Here is a 14,244-nt window from a genome sequence, read left to right on the forward strand (position 1 = left end):
GTTACAGCACAGATGCCCGGAGTGATCCTGGTCCCCGCTGATCTGCTCTTTATGTATCCAGTGCTCTATACATCCTCTATTTGTACTTTGGATGGAAATGCTTGAGCTAATGTAATAAAAACTGTTCAACTAATGTTTGTTGTAAATGTCAAGTGCAATAAACTACACGGCTGATCCCTCTCATGAAAAGCTAACAAGTAATATAGGACAAAAACCTAACATGAAGCTGAATGGAGGCGCTTAACTCAGCGATGGTGGAGACCGGGCTTTAGTCACTATGCCTATTGGGTTCTCCACTCTTCTTTGAAAAAAAAAAAAACTTCTTTTAAAAATAAATAAATGATAACCATGTTCTTTTCCCCTTTATCACATCCTTTTCATTGGTCCTAAATAGAAACCGTGAAATATATCAAGAAACATTGGGGAGAATTCATTATTGCTCCTGTGCCATAAAATGACGGATCTGCGCCAAAAAAAAAAAGAGTCTAAAATGCTTTCTTAAACATTCAGACCATTTTTTGGCCGTTTTCTGACAAAGGGGCGTGGATATATGGGCCAAAGAATTAAGGAGAATACGCCAAAATGTGATGCACATTTAGATCAGCTAAAAGCAGGTCTGAAAGTAGACCTTATCCTGCGATAGATTGATTATCACAATGATGAATCTGGTGCAGCACTAGACAAGTGGTGAAGCTCTGCACTGTCTGAGCCTGCAACACATCAATAAATTCTCCCCATTGGAGCTTATTTACTAAGGGTCGCGGAATGCTCTTTCGTGGGAGTGTGCGCTGTTTTTGGGATTTACACAGCTTGGACAGGTATTTAACAGGGGACTGTGCTGGGATTGTGTTGCACGCGATCGTTTTTTGGCACAGCTGCGCTGGCTTCCAAGCGGCACAAATTGGGGGACGTGCCATGGGATGATCCGACTGATTCAGACTGAGTGCAGGATTTAACTTTCAAATTGTGTCGCAAGCACTTACATGCACCAGGAAGAAGAAGGTGAACTCCGGTGGACCTGAGCGGGGAAGCGATACATGCAGGATATCAGGCGCACAATCTTAGTGAATCACGGAATTATCGTTGGACAATGAACTCCACGGACGGGGAAAGTAAATGTGCCCCATTGTGTCTAGATGTAAGACAACTGGCTGGAGAAGGATCCTGTCTGTATAAGGCGAGAAAGCCCCATGTCAGGCTTCCTACAAACAACGTGTGCGGTTCCCTGGGAGTGCAAACTATTGTCTCGTGGATTGTTGTTTGGTCCGACGTGTGAGCCGGAATAGGACCTGTTCTATCGTGGGGAGCTCCGTCAGTCGGCTCCCACATGGGGCCATATAATCCTTGACCTTGTACATGAGCTCATAGAAGTAAATGGGGACATTTGCTAGTTGAAGAAAAAATGGCACATGTCCCAATTTCAGGTCCATCTGCATAAGGCCTTAGGGTGCTGTCACACAGGGAGTTCTTGGAGCGTTTTTTTTTCAGTCCGTTTAAAAATGGTCCAAGAATTCTGTGGAAAATGAGGCAGATCAACTTCCCAAATCACACCACAAATAAAACCAGCGTTGTGTGACGTACTATATAAGCATATAAGAATACCACCACCATTATTATCTTTCTTTAAATTGATTTCGCACTGCACCAGGTGTGGGGCCATGTTATGCTTTCTTCAATGGGTTAAGTCATTACTTATGCAAAGAGTCAGTGCTGGTCGGCGGGTGCAGTGAACAGAGAGAGAAAACAGGTGCATTAGCAGAATTGGCTCCGCCCCTGGTGCACCTAGCAGCTAATTTGCATAAAAAGAAAAACAGAATTTTCTATACAATGGAAAATCAGTGGCAAACGGGAAAAGATGTGCATGGAAAAATTATAAAATGCCCTTCACCATGGGAACATTTCCGAGACGTTAGATTCCCCATTTGAATAGATCGCTGACTACAAACTGTATAGTCCTGCAAAGATTCATCACCTTACAAACTCGCCCATAACTTCTCCGGTCCTGGGAGGTCTAAAACCGCGCCAGGTCTTAGACACGTTGCTTTGAGGTTTATGTACGGCTCGTGGTTCTACAGCAATGAAGCTACGATAATTATTATTTTTCTTCATTAAAGATCTTCTATAATCCAGCGCCCACACATTTTCTCACTACGTGTGAGTTTTTATCTACATTCGTGAGGCGATACACATGGGGGGAGAGTAACATGTCATCTGTTATAAAACAAAAGATCATTATCTCTCGCCCTGGAAAGCGCGGAGGTATTTTTGCTTCAGGAATATCTGAGAAATGAAATGATATGATGTTCCATCCTCTCCTCCTTCACTAAACAACACGTGATACAGTAATGATGTGTATAATGTAATACACTAAGGAATAGCAGAGGTGGACTGTACCAGGGGCTGCTTATTACCTGTTTTATAATAGGCCTAACATCACCAAATTACTAGAGGGGAACATCCACATTCAAGTTTCAGTTTAGTATAACACATACATTTAACCCCTACAGGACTCAGTCTCTTTTGGCCTTAAGGACGCGGCCCCATTTTTCAAATCTGCCCTGTGTCACTATAAGTGGTTATAGCGTGGGAACGCTATGAGATATCCAGGGGATTTTGAGATTGTTTTCTCGTGACACATTGTACTTCAAATTAGTTTAAAAATTTGGATGATATCATTTGTGTCTACTTATGAAAAAAAAGAAATTTGGCAAAAATTCTTTATTTTCAAAGTTCTAAATTCTCTACTTTTGATGCAGCTAGTCATAGCAGCCAAATAAATTCATAACTTACATTTCCCAAATGTCTGCTTTATGTTGGATGTTTTTTTAAGATTCCACATATTTTACTAGGATGTTATGAGGCCCAGAATTTGGGTGCAATCACCAAAACTAATATTTAGATGGACCTGCTGAACTTTTAATTGACTGTGAGAGGCCTAAATAATAGCTAGACTTGTTAAAGGCCCCATTATGGAAACTACACCCCTCAATGTATGAAAAAGCACTTTTAAGAAGTTTGTTAACCCTTTAGGTGTTTTATAGGGGTTAAAACAAAATGTACAATACTGTACACTCATTTTGGGTGGAAAATTAAACATTTGTAATGGATTAAATGAAAAAAGGCTCCCAAATCTGCTCAGCTCCTGCTACTAGCAGCTTCTGCTGCTCTATAACATGTTGGCTGCAGATAGTACACTATGTAAAATCAACTCACATCATTTTGCTCTATAATAAGCTGCATGCAGATAGGACACTATGTAGAATCTGCTAAGCTCCTCCTGCTCTATTACATGCTGCTTACAGGTAGGACACTATGTACAATATACTTAGCTACTCCTACTCTATAACATGCTGTCTGCAGGTAGAACACTATGTACAATCTGCTCAGGTCCCCCTGCTGTATAACACACTGCCTGCAGATAGGACACTATGTACAATCTGCTCAGCTCCTCCTGCTCTATAACATGCTGCCTGTAGATAGGACACAATGTACAATCTGCTCAGCTCCTCCTGCCCTATAACATGCTGCCTGTAGATAGGACACAATGTACAATCTGCTCAGCTCCTCCTGCCCTATAACATGCTGCCTGCAGATAGGACACTATGTACAATATACTTAGCTACTCCTACTCTATAACATGCTGTCTGCAGGTAGAACACTATGTACAATCTGCTCAGGTCCCCCTGCTGTATAACACACTGCCTGCAGATAGGACACTATGTACAATCTGCTCAGCTCCTCCTGCTCTATAACATGCTGCCTGTAGATAGGACACAATGTACAATCTGCTCAGCTCCTCCTGCCCTATAACATGCTGCCTGTAGATAGGACACAATGTACAATCTGCTCAGCTCCTCCTGCCCTATAACATGCTGCCTGCAGATAGGACACTATGTACAATCTGCTCAGCTCCTCCTGCTCTATAACATGCTGCCTGCAGATAGGACACTATGTACAATCTGCTCAGCTCCTCTTGCTCTATAACATGCTGCCTGCAGATAGGACACTATGTACAATCTGCTCAGCTCCTCCTGCTCTATAACATGCTGCCTGCAGATAGGACACTATGTACAATCTGCTCAGCTCATCCTGCTCTATAACATGCTGCCTGCAGATAGGACACTATGTACAATCTGCTCAGCTCCTCTTGCTCTATAACATGCTGCCTGCAGATAGGACGCTATGTACAATCTGCTCAGCTCCTCCTGCTATATAACATGCTGCCTGCAGATAGGACACTATGTACAATCTGCTCAGCTCCTCTTGCTCTATAACATGCTGCCTGCAGGTAGGACAATATGTACATCACTGCTCTTTTTTTTACTTTACAAATAGTAAAGCCCCAGCTGCTTTTATAACTATGGAGATGGGTTTATAATGATGACTATTAGTGAAAATATACACAGGTTATGGTAATGGTTCCTGGTAGAAGGGGGAATATTTTAAAAGCAAATATGCAGGTGGAATTAGGCTTTTTTCACTGTAAAGCCGTCAGATGTGTGCTCGCAGTAGACACTGATCAGATAAAATTTGCAGTGACATTTCGTATGTTAAAGAACAACAAGAACCTGCAAGAAAAGTGCAGAACGTCCGAGATCTCCCACCACATAATCACATGTGATAAGCACTGTGCAATGCTGCATGTAGAAAATTGTGTACAATCTCCTGTCATTTAGAGCACGGCTCCACAGCGGCTGCAGGACGGACACCATGGAGCCTCGGCCTAGACGCCAGGAAATTGCTTGCAATCTTCTACATGTAGCATCAGACTAGACCTTCATTCAAATGGGGAAAGGAACTTGAAATGACATCTCAGTATCACTCAGCATAATATTACAAGCGATTTTAATTAAATTTGACTCTGCAGCCCTTTCTTTGTTCTGGGTGTCTGATTTTCACTTCCCAACTTCCAAAAGCAATAACTTTTTTGTTTTCAAATCTGTATGAGGGCTTGTTATTTGTGGGACAAATTGTATTTCCTATTTCCCAGGGGGTTATCTAAATTTGATTTTTTTTCGCCCCCCGAGGGTACATGAACCATAGGTTTTTTTTTTAATCAAATACTTATTTAATTTTTTTAAAGATTTTCAATGACAACAAATATACACTCACCGGCCACTTTATTAGGTACACCATGCTAGTAACGGGTTGGACCCCCTCTTGCCTTCAGAACTGCCTCAATTCTTTGTGGCATAGATTCAACAAGGTGCTGGAAGCATTCCTCAGAGATTTTGGTCCATATTGACATGATGGCATCACACAGTTGCCGCAGATTTGTCGGCTGTACATCCATGATGCGAATCTCCCGTTCCACCACATCCCAAAGATGCTCTATTGGATTGAGATCTGGTGACTGTGGAGGCCATTTGAGTACAGTGAACTCATTGTCATGTTCAAGAAACCAGTCTGAGATGATTCCAGCTTTATGACATGGCGCATTATCCTGCTGAAAGTAGCCATCAGATGTTACAGGGTACATTGTGGTCATAAAGGGATGGACATGGTCAGCAACAATACTCAGGTAGGCTGTGGCGTTGCAATGATGCTCAATTGGTACCAAGGGGCCCAAAGAGTGCCAAGAAAATATTCCCCACACCATGACACCACCACCACCAGCCTGAACCGTTGGTACAAGGCAGGATGGATCCATGCTTTCATGTTGTTGATGCCAAATTCTGACCCTACCATCCGAATGTCGCAGCAGAAATCCAGAATCATCAGACCAGGCAACGTTTTTCCAATCTTCTACTGTCCAATTTCGATGAGCTTGTGCAAATTGTAGCCTCAGTTTCCTGTTCTTAGCTGAAAGGAGTGGCACCCGGTGTGGTCTTCTGCTGCTGTAGCCCATCTGCCTCAAAGTTGGACGTACTGTGCGTTCAGAGATGCTCTTCTGCCTACCTTGGTTGTAACGGGTGGCGATTTGAGTTACTGTTGCCTTTCTATCAGCTCGAACCAGTCTGCCCATTCTCCTCTGACCTCTGGCATCAACAAGGCATTTCCGCCCACAGAACTGCCGCTCACTGGATGTTTTTTCTTTTTCGGACCATTCTCTGTAAACCCTAGAGATGGTTGTGCGTGAAAATCCCAGTAGATGAGCAGTTTCTGAAATACTCAGACCAGCCCTTCTGGCACCAACAACCATGCCACGTTCAAAGGCACTCAAATCACCTTTCTTCCCCATACTGATGCTCGGTTTGAACTGCAGGAGATTGTCTTGACCATGTCTACATGCCTAAATGTGATTGGCTGATTAGAAATTAAGTGTTAACGAGCAGTTGGACAGGTGTACCTAATAAAGTGGCCGGTGAGTGTACACACAACTGAAAATCCCAACCCCCCTCCCTCTCCAGATGAGCATCAGCGCCCATATCTTAAAGGGCATCTACCACCGGGATGACGGACTATATGCATATGAATCTGAGGGGCTCCAGGCTTCATAGGTGTTAATAGAGCCTGGAGCCCCTCAGGCTCATTTGCATACAGCAGTGATGGCAAACCTTTAAGAGACCGAGTGCCCAAACTACAACAAAGACCCGCTTATTTATCGCAATGTGCCAACACAGAAATTTAATTCGTGATTTATACTCCCTTCTCTGTGCACAACAAGTCCTGGGCTGTCTGGGACTGCAGGAAGATACCTGGAGTCATCTCTGGTGATGGCCTGAGTGCCCACAGAAAGGGCTCCGAGTGCCACCTCTGGCACCAGTGCCATAGGTTCGCCATCACTGGCATACAGTCTTACATCCTGGTGGTACATGTCCTTTAAGGTAACAGTATGAAAACCGTCCAGCAGGGTAACATCATAGGCCTCGGATGTTGTAAATTTACTGGATCTGTAAAAGACCCTGCCTCCGGAAGGCTATTCCAGTCTATGCTATTATCCACATTTCGGGGGACTTCATAGTGGTCACAGGTTGCTGAGCAAAATAAATCTCCTCTCTTAGGGGAAACTATATCTTCTTCACTGTCATAGATAAGGGTTAGAATATGACAATGGTCATATCAGTGCTCACAGACTGCACTACGTCCTTGTTTTCAGCATGTATCTGAACGTAAGTGTAAATTGCCTGGATATCCTTTTCATTGATAGTATAAGGCTGCATTCACACATTCTGTTAACGCATCAGAGCAGCTGTGAAGAGGAGATTTACATTGCTGTCAACATTGTGTTTACAAAACGCATGTGTTAACACAATGTTAATGCATGTGTTAACATTGTGTCAGCGCATGCGTTTGTTAGCGCTATGTTAACACATGCGTTTTGTAAACGCAATGTTGACGGCAACGTAATTAGGCAAATCTCCTCTTCTCGGCTGTTGTGAACAAAACGCATCGTGTGAACACTCCTTGAATCTCCAGGTTGATGCTAGGAACCCATAAACTAAGGTACTACTGTAGTGGGGATCAATGTACGGCTATGTGTAGCAGAGGTAAGTGCTACCCCCCCCCCTGCCCCGGGGCCCAGTATATGGAATAGCAGGGTGCAAGGGTACAAGGAGATAACAAAATCAGGTTCATCGTTGGCACATTGCCCAAAGAATGGTCAATGGACGTGTAAAAGACGTATTTATTGGTTTATGACTTGTCTATACTAAGACTACAGGTTTAGGGAATGATTTGGTCCCTTCTTCAGGTCAATTTTGTGTACACAGCATGATAAGGGAGGATGAGTGCCACTTGTATACCTCAGACATGGGGCACTTACCTCATACCCATAACTAATATCTGTCATGGTGATTGTGTATCAACAGAACCATCCATCTAAGGTGAGGAGAACCTTCAGTTTTTGGATGTAAAATTGCATTCCCATCTGTGTTTGAGGTTCCATTAGAAACCTTTGTCACGTATTCAATCAAGAATGCCAGACTAAATAAGACACCATGACTGAAAACCCAACCAAGCTGTATAGCCAGTGAGTCCTTGGGGTGCGCCTATGGTGTCCATCATGTGGCTGATCTGGCACTAGCATCGCAGGAGCAGAACAACAAACTGATTACTGCAGATGTGAACAGGGGCTTATCCTGGTTATGTGCCAACAAGGCCTTACAGAAAGGAGCGACAGAAAATTATGCTGTAGCCCGTGTGACATATAGCAGGTATGTGACATCTAGATTTTGGTGCAAGTAATCCTGGTGCATAGTAAGGTCCTCACAGACGACGTGTCCTAAAGAGACCGGAGGGGAAGTCGTCGGCCTTGAGGATACACTGATGGCGTTGGCCATTAATAATAGTTGTCACTCTAACCTTTTACCGAAATAAGGGCCAGGAAAATGATTGGTGACAGCGTAAGCCTGGCCGGGTGTCATTGTGTAACAATCCTGCCAAGCACTTCATCATGGAAAGCTCTGCCGCTGATTTATACGTCCTGATATCCTCCAATACACCCCAAGAAAAGAGTCTCCCTAGTAAATCAGAAGCTTCTCCTAACTTTCCTCCCCTCGCGTCTACCTCGGGCGTCTCTAAATCTATGCACATCCTAAGCTCACAGCAGATGCTGCACAACCACCATATGCTTCTACATTGATTAAATATCTTGTAAGAAATTCTCCCCAATATGCACATAAAACAGGATTTATGCCGAAATTCAAGGATGTGACTAATAAAAGGTTGATATGTGACCACGTTAATACACGAGCAGAAGCGACTAACAAGATGGGACGGCGATAAGGCGTAAAACAAACTTTTATGGGGAAATAATTGACAAATAGTGGATACGTCTGTACTTTCCATAAACTACGTTTAAGCCTCTTAACCTTAAACTCCACGGTTTGTAAGAAAAAAAAATATGTGCATATTTTATTCCGGTTATTGATTTGCTGCGATTCTCAGGCAAATTTTCTTTAGTGCTAATATGGAGGTTGTTAGCGGGGCTCATAAATGTATATAAACAGCTGGTAATGGGCGCACGTTCCCGGTGTCCATCGCTATTCATACCCTCCGTATTGCTACTACTTATATCTCCTGGGCATTATGTGTGGAATTGAAAATCTTGATTGTTCCCAACCCACTGCCCCCCATAGTGCAGACACCTTCTACCACAACCCCCCATAGCCCATACACATACATGAGCTTCAGTGCACCAGGTGTGTATATATAATCTAAATTCTTTTCCAACATTCTATCTAAAGTTAAAAATAATTTACGATCCTGCAGTCTTGCATAATACAAGAAAAACTTCTAAGTCACTGACCTATGGGTTTCGGACAAAATACACACATCTTAGTCCTTAGTCATCATGGTGACGACCATAACTAAGGTCCACTGAAGACCTGGGTTGGCACAGGATCCTTTCCATTCCTGGCACCGTTCACATGAAGATTGGACTCCCCATACGAAAGTGTTTTGGTGTCCCAAAACTCAGCCTTAAAGGGGTTATCCACTTTCAGAAAATAATTGATATTGTCTGTGTAATTTAAATTTATACAATTTTCCAATATACTTTCTGTATCAAATCATTGTGGTTTTCTAGATCTCTGCTTGCTGTCATTCTACAGGGAGCTTCATTGTTTACTTCCTGTGGATAAATATTGGTCCCTGGTCATGTGATGTCACACAGGTGCACTGCTCGTTTTATCCCTGGTCATGTGATGTCACACAGGTGCACAGCTTGTTATATCCCTGGTCATGTGATGTCACACGGGTGCATAGCTCGTTACATCCCTGGTCATGTGATGTCACACAGGTGCACAACTTGTTTTATCACAAAGTGTACTCAGAGCTGTGTGATATAAGGAGCCGAGCACCTCTTTGCTACTTCTTCTCTCCTCTGATGCCATCCAGGTCTCCTAATGAATTCTCACACCTGCACACAAAACTTTCACCATATGTCACGTGCAGAGAGCTGGCAGAGGAGCAAACCCACTCAGCCGCTCAATTTTGTGCACAGCCACGATAATTTAGCAGAAGACCTGGATGACGTCGGGGGAGGGGAGGAGGAACTAGCGATGAGCACCGCCTCCCCCCCAACCCCCCACCATCACCTTCTGACTCGCTCCTCATTCTAGCAAGAGGACAACTAAAAGAACTCTTTCCGGTAAAAAGTTGTCCATTAGTTTATACAGTGCTATGGGAACCTGTCAAAAGATTAAATAGCTCAAAGGTGGTGACAGGTTCCTTTTAATGAAAATTAGTTGCAATATCACACACCACCGATGGTCAGGAGAGGAGCTGTTTTTGGGAGAAAGCAGACATGGTTTTAAACATCTGCACAGCGCCTTCAAGTAGGCGAAATGAGCAGATGTCTGTCATGATCTGTAGCCTTGTCTGGGCTTGTGTTGATGGGATCAGAACATCTTCAGCACTAGACTAGGACCAAGAAATTCCATATCAACATTAGTAAATTTCTACTATTAATCATCATATGTCATGAATTGTTTAGATTACGCAAATGTGCTAAAAACATACAAATTCAGCTGCTTCTTTCTTCCCTTTAAAATCGTTTACAAGTTCTATAAACACATTTTTACATCCAGGTTTTGATGCAGGTTTTCAAGTCAAAATTGAGGAAAGTATAAAGAAGGAAAGTATAAAGGACAGATGGTTCTTCTTCTCATTTTCCATCCACTCCTGGTTTTGGCATCAAACGCTACATCATAAAGCCTGAATATAGAAACACATCCTTCCTGATGCTGTAATCTCCAGCACTACCACTTTATTTTTTGTCATAATAATTCAATGCAATTCATGGGCCATACATGTAGCAGACAGACAGGCCAGGGCCTCCAGGGTGAACGGTAGTTTTGGTAGGTTATTCAGATTCCCCTATATTGACATGACTTGAAATGGGCCTAAAACAAGACTAAGACTGTCATCCTAATACATTAAACATGACGCTATATAACCAAAAGAAAATAAATAATACAGGCGGTCCCCTACTTAAGGACACGACTTACAGACAACCCATAGTTACAGACGGACCCCTTTGCCCACTGTGACCTCTGGTGAAGCTCTCTGGATACATTACTATAGTCCCATGCGGCAATGATCAGCTGTAAGGCGTCTGTAATGAAGCTTTATTGATAATCCTTGGTCCAATTACACCAAAAATTTTGAAACTCCAATTGTCACTGGGGCAAAAGAAAAAATGTGTCTAGAACTTCCATTATAAAATATACAGTTTCGACTTACATACAAATTCAACTTAAGAACAAACCTCTGGACCCTATCTTGTATGTAACCCGGGGACTGCCTGTATTGTGCTGTTGTAAACTAGTAATGCAGAGCAAATCCACTGGTCTCATAATACAATTGGGGCTGTCTGTATTCATGAGTTGAGTATATAAGCAATTTGCTCATGAATACGCCGGAGTTAAACTTTGAGACCAGTGTGTTCTTTTCTCTCTTTTAGTAGCAAAAACATTACAAAATGTCTCAGATCGAATGAATGAACTCATTTTTAATATATCATTTTAGTAATGACACATCTGTCAAAACTCGAGAATGTTACTGGAAAATGTTCTATAATTAAACATATATAAAAACCAATCTGGATGTGAGGATTCATTTACATAAGCTAAGATGCAAAATAAAACTTGCTTATGGTTTAGTAAAAATATAATCATCATTTTATGAGGTCGTACATATGTAATCCGGAGATGAGGGTAAAACAGAGATAAAATCCCATGTGATTCCCAGCACCCATGTCCCAGAGCTGGGTCATCAGACGACACATTTTATAGATTTTGATTGTTAAACATATCTCAGAATGGGTTAAAAAGTTGAACGGGTGAATGTTGCAGCACCAGGGTCATGTCCAGGTTGGAGCCAAATTTCATGGCCTTATACATATCCCTGACATATATTTTATCCTGAATTACATATATTTTTGCTTCTATAGCAGTGCTCTTCAGCTGGGGAAAAATTACAACCTCTTCTGTCTTTTGGGACATGTGAGAAGTCATATTTGGCTGCTCATTGGTGACCACTGCTCATACCAATGCCAAGCTGACACACCATCTGTGCCTTGCTGATCCATCCACTAAAGAATACAACAACAAAAATAACTCTCACCCACCGATTTCTCCAACCTGCCCTATAACTTTCCCTACTTCACCACCCAAGAACAGACTAACATCCTCCATTACACTTCTCTCATGCTGCACCAGTTCTCTCGAATGCGCTGCTCCAGGCAGTCAGAATAATTTCCAATGTTTACAATTTAAAGTGTGACCTAAAAACACTCTTGCAGGTCTTAATAACTTAACTTTTCTCCACTTGTTCCCTCTTTTTAAAAGCTTTCACCATGATTTACTATGCACTCTAAGCTTGCACTGGATGACGGATTTTTGCACTTTTATGTGTAAAACTTTGTTCTCAATCTGACGATCAGACCTTTTATCTGCAGAAGAGCCAGAAAGGTCTGAAATATCTGTGACTTGTTCCCCCCCCCCCCCCCAGGCAGAGCTCTCCCCTTCACCCATTTATACATGACAGATGGACAGGGGCTAGTTTACAAAAGATTAATGAGCTAATGCACGCTCCAGACACATCTTATGTTATCCCACATGTTCTCATGTGATCTCCGTCTGGTAGGAGACCACAGGTTTGTGTTTTGAGCCCTGGCTTGATGTTTTCCCAGCTGACTTGGTTCACATTTATAATTCCATCCAGCGCTGATGTCTCTCATACTTAATACTGAAATGTCAGGGATATGATATCAGTTCTGACTGCTGTGTTAATATACTTCTACTCTCATGTGACAGTTCATGAGGAATCACATCTGTATATAGAGATGACATTACCAGGAGAGCGTCTCTACATAGTGCTGTTACCAGGATTGTTCTTTGTCACCTGTAGGTATTACCTGATCAGTAATTAGGTACATAGAGAGCTGCAGGGCTGTGATAGAAGTATTTTCTGTAGGGGATATTGGCTATATGTACCAGTCAGCAGTCAGTGAAACATAGATTCTCAGCTCGGCTGAGCATGCATGTGTTCTAGACCCTACAGCAGCACAGAATTTTGGTCATGATGAAATCCAATATGCCAGATCTTTCTCCTGACAGTAAATTGAAATGGTCAATAGTTAAACAATACACGTCCAGTGTGTGATCAGCTCAGTAGTGGATTGTAGTGGAGGGCCCATGGCCACCCAAGCAACCAACCAAATTGTATAATGAAAAGGACCTTTACCCATGAAATCCTCGTACATCACTTCCTGTTCTCAATACACATATAGACAAGAGCCATTTCAGGACATTTGAAGGTCCTCCAAAGGTCCTGAAACCACAGATTGAAAGCAGTAAAAGGGTCACATCCTCCATTCCCCAAGAAGCTGATTCTAGTACCGGATGTAGGAAGTGATTCCAGACTTGTAGGGGCAATAATATCCTTACAACTCCGGGTCCGCCCTTTGACCAGGTAAAGGGCCAGCCTAAAGCAGTCCTGGGGATACTATTGTTTGTGTTGTTTGGATTTATATTCACAAGGCCGGGAGGAGGAGGGTGTGGGGTGAGCGCTCTTCACCCCTCCTCCCTCTATAGGCAGAAGAGCAACTGCAAATCTGCCAAAATATAGGACAAGGCTTATATTTTGGGCGTGGCCGCCCGGCTCAGTGGCAGTGCAGCAACACATTGGGAGCCATAGAGGTCTTTGGGGGCCCTTACCCCAGTCTCCAGCTTTTACTTCCCGGTCTATATCTTAACATTGACACTGCTGTTCACTGTAATAAACTTCATTACAGTCCCTCCCCCACTACAGAGTAAATGCTGTTGCAGGAACCTGCCCCAATTAGTAGAAGGGAGGGAGCTGTGGGGCACTTCAGTGCTGATAATGGAGAGCACAGCAGTGTGAGGACACGGACAGTGCACTTGGGAAAGTTACATATTTGGAAAGTAAATTAATTAATTTTTCTCAGTCCTGCTTCTATTAACAGCACACAGAAAGATATAATTACACAGATCACCAATAATGTTTAATACTGCTGACAGATTGTAAAGCTTAGCCCAAAGTTTTTCTACCAGCTGGCATACTTACCTTGCCCTCCAGCACTAAGATAAGTCCCAATATGTAGGCTGAACCATGTCCCATATTGATCGGCCAAGAAAATAATGATTTCCCTTTGCTTATATAGCAACTTATCCAACAATACGTCTTTTAATTTATAATAGTTATATCTCTGCCCACTCGAGATTTATGAGTCAATTGGGCGGTCTTACCAAGTGACTGACCGCAATCTCCATATAAGCACTTATACAGGGTAAGCGATCCGCCCACTGGACTCCTAAGCCCAGAATAAGCAAAGGT

At 42.8% G+C, this 14,244-nt stretch overlaps 2 protein-coding genes across 4 annotated transcripts in view; one reads left to right on the forward strand and one right to left on the reverse strand.

Moving 5' to 3' along the window:
* Positions 1-14,244, forward strand: part of MACROD1 (mono-ADP ribosylhydrolase 1) — a 490,176-nt gene that overhangs the window by 317,267 nt on the left and 158,665 nt on the right. The window lies entirely within an intron of this gene.
* Positions 1-14,244, reverse strand: part of FLRT1 (fibronectin leucine rich transmembrane protein 1) — a 136,134-nt gene that overhangs the window by 38,302 nt on the left and 83,588 nt on the right. The gene's annotated exons all lie outside the window — the stretch shown is intronic.

Source organism: Engystomops pustulosus, chromosome 7, assembly GCF_040894005.1.
Source record: "Engystomops pustulosus chromosome 7, aEngPut4.maternal, whole genome shotgun sequence".
Taxonomy (NCBI): domain Eukaryota; kingdom Metazoa; phylum Chordata; class Amphibia; order Anura; family Leptodactylidae; genus Engystomops; species Engystomops pustulosus.